Below are 10690 nucleotides of genomic sequence, written 5' to 3'. Positions count from 1 at the left end.
CACTCCTTATATGTGGCACAATACATTTGGGAATTATTGGATAAGTATTTTATACCCAAAATCATAATAGTCGACACAGGAAGTTCCCACGTGAAACTGTAGAAAAAAGTTCACTCTATAACTTCACACTGTGAACCACTCCTAACATCAGCGCCGTGACGATTAACGTTACAATTCACCTTGCCAAAAATATGTAACCTTATCTTGACACCTCTGACGCTACGAGGTCTGACAAAATCAAGAATCGTGAAAGTGTAAAAAATCATTCAGGACGTGAACTATTTCAGAACTCTTCACCGTGTGAACCATTTTTTGTTCACGACGTGAACCATTTTAGAAACTTTCATGGTGTGAACCATTTTTTGTACACAACGTGAACCCATTATTTTTCACGACATGAAACCTTATCTTTTCAACGACGTGAATTTTTTCCTGCAATCTCACACCTTAATCAAATCCAACTCATGAGCTTGGTATAGTCAGGTTAAGGCTAAGGAAGTCTTGAAAAGATTGACACCCATAATAAGGTAACGAGAAGTAATGATTCTAAGAACCAAAATTTTTAAACACATGAAAGTGCAGAAAATCGTTCACGATGTCAACTGTTTTCTGACACTTCATGCTGTGAACTGTTCTTTGCAATCTCACGGCCTACATATCAACAGAATCTAATCAAAACTTAATTGGGACATCAAAGTAGCTTATCAAATCATACATACATGCACTTAAGATCTGGAAAGCTCATTCACAGACGATCTTACACCTAATGATAGTGCATCAAATCACCCAGGATCTTCTTATCAAAAAAGTGTGGATTCAGGTCACTCAGTAAGCACTCAGTTGAGTGTCTTAAGGAGCCTGACCACCGTTGAAACTAGTAGTGAAGAGTCCATGGAAGAAGGGCTGAGGTACTCTAGGTTTAGGGAAGAGGAGAAACCACCCTCTCCAACCAGATCTAGTGGTATCATTGATATCACTCGGGGATTTTTTGGTCTCCAAAAAACTAGTCATCATAACAACGAAGAAGCACAATCTACGGACATGGGTCCATCAACTAGCGCTGGACTTGGTCCAATGCAAGAAGTACCCATCTAAACATCAAATTCAAGGCTGTTGAATACTGACACCCCCCAAATGAGACGAGACATGGAAAGTGCAGCCAAGACAGCTCAAGTATTCTTCCCCTCCTCCAGAAGAAGTAGAGTTAGATCTAAAAAGGATCGAGGTGGAACGACAACTACTAGAGAGTTGAGATTAAGGAAACAAGAGCTCGATACTCGAAGGGCAAGAGTTGAACAAAAGGAGATGGGAGGTTCAAACCTACTCCAATCATGGGGTAAGGAGCCGGAGATAGTCATGGGAAGAAGTGAGGGAGAAAATTCAAACTTAGAACCTATAAATGAAGAGCCTAGAGCTAAGGAAGGGTTTTTAACCCTAGAAGAAGAGGATAATCTAGCAAGAGCAGCGGGTAAAATAGAGGACCGTCTGTATACCAAAAAAGATATTGAGCAGATGATCAATCATCCCACGTTCCTACAGGACATGAAACTTTTAATTCTACAGAGGCGTGTAGAGTTAGCTAATGAGGAGCCATTCCAAGGTGTAGTGGCAAGACCATCCCATGGACCAGAGATACCTAGAAGAGCCAACACAGGAAGAGGCCGAGGTTTCGGTAGGGGAGGGAGCAATTCCTCACAAACCAAAATGGATCCAATCATTGACCTTAATGCAACCGCAACCAAAAGGACGTATCTGTTGAATATGGCTGCAAAGATGGGCCAAGGAATGGTCAGAGCACTAGGCACTACTCTAGAATCCCAACCCTCCCAGAAGAAGCCACACATCATTTCCAAACTCGTCCAAAAATTCTATGGGGACGGAGATCCTATCCAGCATGTAGAGATTTTGAATCTACATGCAAAACCTGTGGGCCTGTCAGTGATGTGACAATGATTTATACTTTCTCATTGACCCTAGAAGGGAAAGTGCATCAGTGATTCTGAACCCTCAAACCTGAGGATAAGGTTAACTTCACATGACTCAAGAATGTGTTTGTGCCCAGCTTTACCAGAAGTGGTGACAGATGGAGCCCTGTGGCACAGCTGCACAATATCAAAAAAAAAACAAAAGGAAATGGAGTCGATGAGAGACTATGTGTCTCAACTTAAGCACTTAAATTCAAGGTGCAAACTCTGAGAGAGGTTAACTCACGATTAGTTATTGCCTTGCTTCCAGAGAAGGGCTAGAGACCACAAGATGCATGATTATCTGGTACTAGCCCGACTAGCCACTTTAGATGCGTATTTCAAATTGGCAATTGAATATGAAGATAATGTTCTGGAATTGCCGCAACCGGAAGATGTCAGAATATCTTCAGCAACAACGACTTCGTGTGTTTTGAGTCACCAAGGATTGGAATTCGGAGCAAGCAAGTCAGAAACATAACTGTAGACAAGCTCAATAATGCAATACTAGAGAAGTTGAAGGTAAAGGAGGGAAGAGAAACATCTGGGCATGGGCATAACCATCTTTACCTCCGTAGGGAATTGGTGTGGTGCTCTATGTGTAGATTGAATCACACTACCACCAAATGTCTGCAATTAAGAGCAAGGCCATTACTCTATTGTGCACACTTTTTGTGCACACTGTGTAAAGTTAGGGAATCATGACACTTCAATGTGTAGATATCCAAGGTTCTAAACTATGGCACATCTGCTAGCACCTAGAGCTCCATTGGTTTTACCCCAGTACCACTTAGACAAATCAGTTCAGCTGCTCTGCAGGACAACCCAACTCTTCCTATTTATCTAGGGGGATGTTCCGGGTACATGACACTTCACCTCTACCACCACAACCACCACAGGCTAAGATCAAATAAGTATTGATTGAAGAGCCATCTGAAGATATTGATATGGTGCGTGAAGTAGAACTTAGTGGAGAGTACTATGAAGAAGCTGCAGAGGTCACACTAGAATTCTATGTCTACAGAATAACATGCCAATACTTGTGTTTCAAACCACGGTACAGTGGAAGAGCAAGGATATAAACTCAAACATGAGGAGAGGACTGCTAAACAATGTTTTGGCTGTGGAGGGCCGCATTGAATTACTAAGTGCCCAAACAAGAATGTGGTTCATACGCACCAACCCTAACGAGTGATTGGTTCGCCTAATGACATGCCAGTACTTACTTGTACTAAATGTGGTATTCATCATTTGATCAAGGATTGTCCATATCGTGCAAGTGGTTCGGCTTCCACTTCTAATCAGGCCACCATCCGAACCATTAGTGTGCAGATTGAAAATATCACACCACTCAATGTCCTGACACGAGCCCAAGCCCAATTGGGAGATAAGGGGAAGAACCGAGTAGATGCGACTATTTCCAAAACTGGCCGCATGAGAAGAGCGAAAAAAGTGGGTAAGGGTGACACAAGGGTCACAATCCAAGATAGATCCAAAGAAGATACAATCGACACCGGTCCACCCAATCGAGAGAAGATGGGGATCAAAGGAAGGATTAAAAATGCGCTAGGTGAGTCCATCCATTCCTTCCCTATGGATAAATACAAGACACACACCTGGGGAGAACCCTCAATCACTAGAGAACCTAGAGACATAGGAAGTCTCATAGCTGTACTGTCCATGCCTGTACAAATGCCATTGGGGCAACTGTTACGTAGTTCACCAACCCTATGGACAGACATAAAGGAATGTGTAGAAGGAGGCAATACTACAGAGAAGGTTCTGTCACCTCTGGCAGAAAGAACCCGAAGACACACAAGGAAAACCCAAGTTGTTAAGATACCAATTAATCAACTGGGATGTTATTACAAAAGCGAGGACACAAATGCTACAATCTCGATTCATCATGGTGGGTACTAGGCACTGGCTATCCTGGATGGTCAGGCAGGGGTTAGCATCATCACAAAATGTCGATGGGAGAACTGGGGAAACCCTGATCTAAAAAGGACAGATCTAATCATTAAAATGGATGATGGAACATCTTCAAGGCCCATTGGACTTCTAGAGAATGTGAAACTCAAACTCTTTACATTTCGCTACCATCATACCTTTATGGGTAATGGACTTCCTGCGCCAACCTGACTCATATGACATAATATTAGGGAGACCCTTCATGAGGGAATCCAAATTGGTGCATGATTGGTCATTAGATCACATGTATGTGCGTAGGGATTCACAAATTTTAAAGATAGATCTGAGAACATGGAAAGCACACCCCATGGAAGGGCAATCGTTCGGTAATGATTTGGTCACAACGGAGTGGACCACATTTGTACAAATATGCCAAACCATGGTGGAAAATTCCAAGGAAGAAGAGGAAAAAGAAATGTATGCATCACTTCCTCCTCCGGACTTCAGCAGTGGAAACTGGATGCATGTGATAGCTACCATAGATGTGATGATGCAACCCAAGGGGACCTAGTATGTGGAATCTAGAACTATCCCTACGACCTCTGTCTATATGGTTAATTGGCAAACCATTGATGATGATGAAGAATTAGAAGAGGAGACCTCTAGCATAGAAGGGACCATAACACAAGGCCGTACCAACGCTCAACGCCTCAGAAGATGGCAAAAACAGAAATAATATATTACCCAACGAAATACCCTTACGAAAAAAAACCATGGATGCCCAGTGGTGGCTGAGATACCTTGAGGGGCCACTAAGGTACACGATGAGTTTTCCAAGGATTGGGGTGAAGAATTGAGTAAGATATCGCTGGGAGGAAAACACAAGGAGACAATCACCCTTCAAGAGCTAGAAACACCTAAGCTTACAAAAGATAGGCCTCAAAAACAGAATAAAGCTTTGGCAGAAGCCAAACGTGAGGCTAGAAAAGTCATGGCTAAAACAAAAGGCGAGAATGAGGATAAACCAGACTTGCTCTCAGTATCAGTAAGATATCACTGGGAGGAAAACATAAGGAGACAATCACCCTTCAAGAGCTAGAAACACCTAAGCTTACAAAAGATAGGCCTCAAAAACAGAATAAAGCTTTGTCGAACGTGAGGCTAGAAAAGTCATGGCTAAAACAAAAGGCAAGAATGAGGATAAACCAGACTTGCTCTCAGTACCAGACCACTTCAAAACCTACACTGTTGGACGAACGAAAAGTGGTCCGACTTACAACAACAAGGGTTAAGGAGGATGGGCTATCCACATCATATGATGGCCTGACGGAAGTCAAGGAAGTTGATATTGTGGGACCAGGGGAGGAAGCTAGACCCGTATTCATTGCTAAGGACTTGACTTCGATTGAAGAAGAGGAGATCGTTGCCCTCCTTAAGTAATTTAAGGATTAGTTTGTCTGGAATAACAAGAAGATGAAGGGTGTACCACTTGAGGTAGTGCAGCATACGAATCCAATCATGGAAGGATCAAGGCCAACCAGGCAGAAACCATACTAGATGAATCCTAAGTATGCGGCGATTGTAAAGGAGAAAATAGACAAGCTCATTGCTGCAGATTTCATCTATGAGATCAAGCACACAAATTGGCTGTCACCAATCGTAATAGTGTCAAAAAGAATGGGAAACTTAGGGTATGTGTTGATCTTAAAAAGGTCAACACAGCTACTAGGAAAGACCATTACCCATTACCCTATATGGAACGTGTTTTAGAGAGAGTGGCTAGTGAATAAGCTTACAACTTCTTGGATGGATTCTCCTCCATCAGGTGTCCATAGCACCAGAAGACCAACATAAGATACCTTTTAATAGAATGTGGGGGACATTTGCATACAAAGTCATGCTCTTTGATCTCACCAATGCCCCAACACCATTTTAACGATTGATGTGCACAGCCTTCAAAGACTACTTGCAGAAGTGGTTGGAGGTATTCATTAATGATCTGTGTGCACACTCTCAATGGGCGGACCATCTGGCTTGCTTAAGGAAGGTGTTCGAGCGATGTCGATTATATCATATATCCCTGAACCCTTAAAAGTGCCAATTTTGGGTCAAACATGGTGTGATATTGGGACACATTATCTCAAAAAATAGTATATCCACTGATGATAGCAAAGTCAAGTTGATATTGGAGCTTCCACCACACCCACCCACTAACTACAAAGGTGTGCAAAGATTTATGGGCCACGTTGGGTATTATCATCGCTTCATAATTTTCTATGCTAAAATCACCAAGCCATTGTATAAGCTATTCATTGTCTTTGAATGGACTGAGGAATGCCAGGAAGCATATGATCGACTAAAGCAGGGGTTGGCTAGCTCGTCAATTCTACGACCCCCCAATTGAGACCTCATAGTTCATGTGCATATCGATGCATCAAACTTTGCTATTGGATGCATACTAGCCCAGCCCAGTGAGGTCAAATTGGAGTACCCAGTCTACTTTGCTAGTCATCAATTAAATGATACTACAGAGGTGAACTACACCACCATAGAGAGAGAAGCATTGGCCATGGTTTACGATGTTAAGAAGTATCAACACTACCTATTGGCCAACAAATTCGTATTCTTCGTGGACCATTAAGCTTATTGTACTTAGTGTGAATAAGCCTTGCACCACGGGAAGAATCACACTATGGTTGCTATTATTGCTAGAATTTGACTTTACAATTACGGTAAGAAAAGGGGCACAGCATGTGTGCTAATCATATGTCTAGAATTCCAAATGGGAAACCAGGTGTTGAAGATGGTCTCCCTGATGCTTGTTTGTTCAAACTGGACATGATACCCGAATGGAGTGAGGAGATATCTGATTATTTGGCTCATGGTTTTCCGTCGAAAACACCCTCGAACAAAGATAAAATGCAGTGGCTTATAAGCTTGTTGTACCTTATCAATTAATTTCTGGAGAACTATATAAGCTGGGTAAAGAAAATGTTTTAAGAAGATGTGTGCGAGAATATGAGTTCGTCTCACGATATTGGATGAAGCTCATTCAGGGATAGCAAGAGGGCATTTTGTTGGGGTAATCATAGCTCGCAAGGTACTTCAAGCAGGATTATGGTGGCCCACGTTGTTCAAAGATGCCATATAATTTATCAACAGATGTGAAGAATGTCACCCTATTATTGTAAGACAACCCTTCAAAAAATGGGAGTAGATTTTGTGGGACTTATTAGTCCAGTGGCACATCCATCACAAGCTCGATATATGATCGTGGGCCATGGACTATTTCACCAAATGGGTAGAAGCTAGAGCCTCGAAGCGAGCTAATGCACGAACAACATCAAAATTCTTATATGAGCAAATTATCTCCGAGTTCGGCTGCCCATTAGAATTAGTTAGTGATCGCGACTCACATTTTATTAATGAGGTGATTGATCATTTACTTGCTGGATTCTTAGTGGTCCATTGTAAATCATCACCTTATTCTCCAATGGTCAAGCAGAGAGTACAAACAAAATTTTGTGTACTATCTCGACCAAAACCTTGGAAGCAAGTCGAACGGACTGGGAACATAAGCTGACAGTGACCCTATGGGCATACCGACAAACATCATATAAGGTAACGACGGGATACACTCCCTTTCATCTAGCTTATGGTGTTGAGGTAGTAATGCCTATAGAATACCTAGTTCTGAGCTTAAAGATTGCTAATCGATTTAGAGAAGCTTGATGAGACCAGGCTAATAGCATCGCATGGACTCATGGTCGAGAAACTACACATGAAACATTGGTTCGACAAAAAATTAAAATAAAAAGAACTGGAAACGGGGGACATTGTCCTCATGTATGGTGTAGGAAGCACCAGAAAAAAGAAACTTAAATACAGAGGCCTGGGACCCTTCCGAGTGTCTGAGAGATCACACCTCAGCAGGGGTCGGTTAGAATTGAGACAATTGACAGTGTATAGATGGAGGGTTATGTCAATGGAAGCAAGCTCAAAAAATAAATTGGACCACTGACCCAAGAGTGCTCTTGCAAAGAACATCTCTTAAAACAACAAAAATAGCTTGCAAAGGAAAAAATCCAGCAAGCTCAAGATGAGGCTAAGGCAAGGGAGGCCAAAGCTAAACAATTACTCCCAGAAGAGAATGTTACATGTCAAAATGGCTTCCTTGACTCTCTCGGATGAAGAGGAACTGAACATTGAGCCAGCACGACTCAAGGTGGAACTCACTACAACTAAAGGCCATGCAACGAGCATTGCACTAATCGATACGAGATGAAGTCATAACCTGATCTCATATGAGACATGGGTAGCCTTAGATAGATCGCACCTTGAACCCACTGATGCACAAGTACGTAGTGTGCACTTGATAAGTACCAAACGTGAGGGATTTTTAAGTGTTAACATTTCCATTAGAAATAATTCCTTGGTTGGGAAAGTGTTTGTCATACCTGCAGGTTCCATGGAAGAGGAAACGATCCTAGGAGGATCCTGAATTTGCGCCAGCAAATGTAATATCCAATGGGAGAAGAGGACAACACTATTGAACGAGGGCGACAATGTCATGTCCATACCCTTATGAAGCCTGACAAACACAGGGAAATAGACCATGATTGAGGAGAGAAGGACACCGAGCAAGGTAACATCAACTCATAAAACAGAACAAGCATCAGTCCCACAAACTCTACACAAACAATATCCAAAGTCACAGGTACACAGAAATGGGTGCCCAAGGTTCAACTTAAAAACTAGCCCCACAAGGATGAGAAGAAAGATAATACGGAGATAGTAAGAAAGATTCACAAAGGAGCCAAAAATGCGAATTGGCCTTCACAAACAGGTTGGGAGTACTCCAGACATACCAACATCCAACAAGGCCTTCATAAGCAATGGGTCTGAAAGGATTTACTATGGGCGCAAGGATACTACCAAGGTAATATGATAATGTGGATACCCAAACCCCGCTTAGTGGCCACCGTCATAAACTATTCTGGTAATGAAGGAAAGGGTAGTAAAAGTATGCAGCACCAACACCCAATTAAAACCAATGCTAAAACTGCACAAACATTGGTATGGAGGAGGAAGACAACTCAACAAGATGGATTGAGGATTACCAAAGCAATGTCAATAACCACTTCGGTCAAGGAGCTGGACAAATATCCTAAAAGAAACAAAGAAGTTCAGCCAAGGACACGGATAAAAGCCCCCACCCACAGGACCCAGTAACAACATTGTTCAGTTGGGTGGAAGGAAGAATAAAAAACTACCACATGGAGCTAAAACGTGTGTAGCAACACCTACCCAGAAGTGCCAAGGTGTCATCTTGGTTTTCATGGCAATAAAAGATGAAGGTATCCATTTGTTTCCCAATGGATACAAGGTAAAGTGGGTATCATTCACTCATTTATGGATGTTTGAATGACTGAGCATGAAGAAAAAAATAGAAGGTATCAATCTTGCACATTCATGATCCAAAAAAGTTCATGCCATGAGCCAATCTGAAAAAGTTCACGCCGTGAACTGGTTCAAAGAAGTTCACGCCGTGAATTCGTTCAAAAAAGTTCATGCCGTGAAACAGTCACTTCTCACGGGCCAATCGCAAGACGCCACATGGCTTTCTTCATTAAGGAAGCCGCCCAGTCTGACGACTGCACTATAAATTCAAAAACTCTTTCCTTTTTTGTCATTTCGCATCATGTGTTCCATCGCAAAGCGCCTTGAGCTCCCGCTTTTGATCGTGCATTGCCTTTCCTGGTTCTTCGAGCCCTAATCAACATTCACCGATTAAGGTTGGAGCTTGGATCATTTCTCGTTTTCTTTTCTTATTCTTTTTTCCTTTTTTTTTTCTCTATGATCAATCAATATCATGCTCTTTATTATCACGTGCATTAGTATCGTCCGAATTTTGTGGTTTTTTAAAAAATTCCCTTGCGGTATCATCACTTACACACATTGAATCTTTTGATAAACAAAAACATAAAAACGTTAACATCACAAAAACCTGCAGTTTCACGAAACTACCATGAAAGTGTAGTTTCACGGAACTACCATGAAAGTGTAGTTTCACGAAACTACCATGAAAGTGTAGTTTCAAGGAACAACAAAAACCTGCAACTTCACGCTCCTTGTAGTTTCACGGAACTTGTAGTTCTCACGCAACCTGTAATTCTCATGGGATTCCGTCTCATGGAACTCCCTTTCACGTGACAAACTCTCACGAAACTCCCTTTCACGTGACAAACTCTCATGAAACTCCCTTTCACGAGACTAACTCGCATGGGATTCCATCTCACGGAACTCCCTTTCATGTAACCACATTTCATGTGACAAACTCTCATAGAACTCCCTTTCACGAGACTAACTCTCATGGGATTCTGTTTCACGAAACTCCATTTCATGTAACCACATTTCATGTGACAAACTCTCATAGAACTCCCTTTCACGAGACTAACTCTCATGGGATTCTGTTTCACGAAACTCCCTTTCATGGCTTTAACTTTCACGTAACAACTTCTCATGGGATTCCGTCTCACAGAACTCCCTTTCACGTTTCACGTGACAAACTCTCACGAGACTAACTCTCACGGGATTCCGTCTCACAGAACTCCCTTTCACGTAACCACATTTCACGTGACAAACTCTCACGAGACTAACTCTCACGAGATTTCGTCTCACGGAACTCCCTTTCACGAGACCACATTTCACGAGACTAACTTTCATGAGATTCCGTCTCATGGAACTCCCTTTTACGTAACCACATTTCACATGACAACTCCTCACCACCTGTAGGTTCACGGGTGAAAGATCCT

Source organism: Cibotium barometz, chromosome 45 (genome assembly GCF_041138505.1).
Source record: "Cibotium barometz isolate CiBa-2024 chromosome 45, ASM4113850v1, whole genome shotgun sequence".
Classification (NCBI taxonomy): domain Eukaryota; kingdom Viridiplantae; phylum Streptophyta; class Polypodiopsida; order Cyatheales; family Cibotiaceae; genus Cibotium; species Cibotium barometz.
This window is presented reverse-complemented; position numbering follows the sequence as displayed.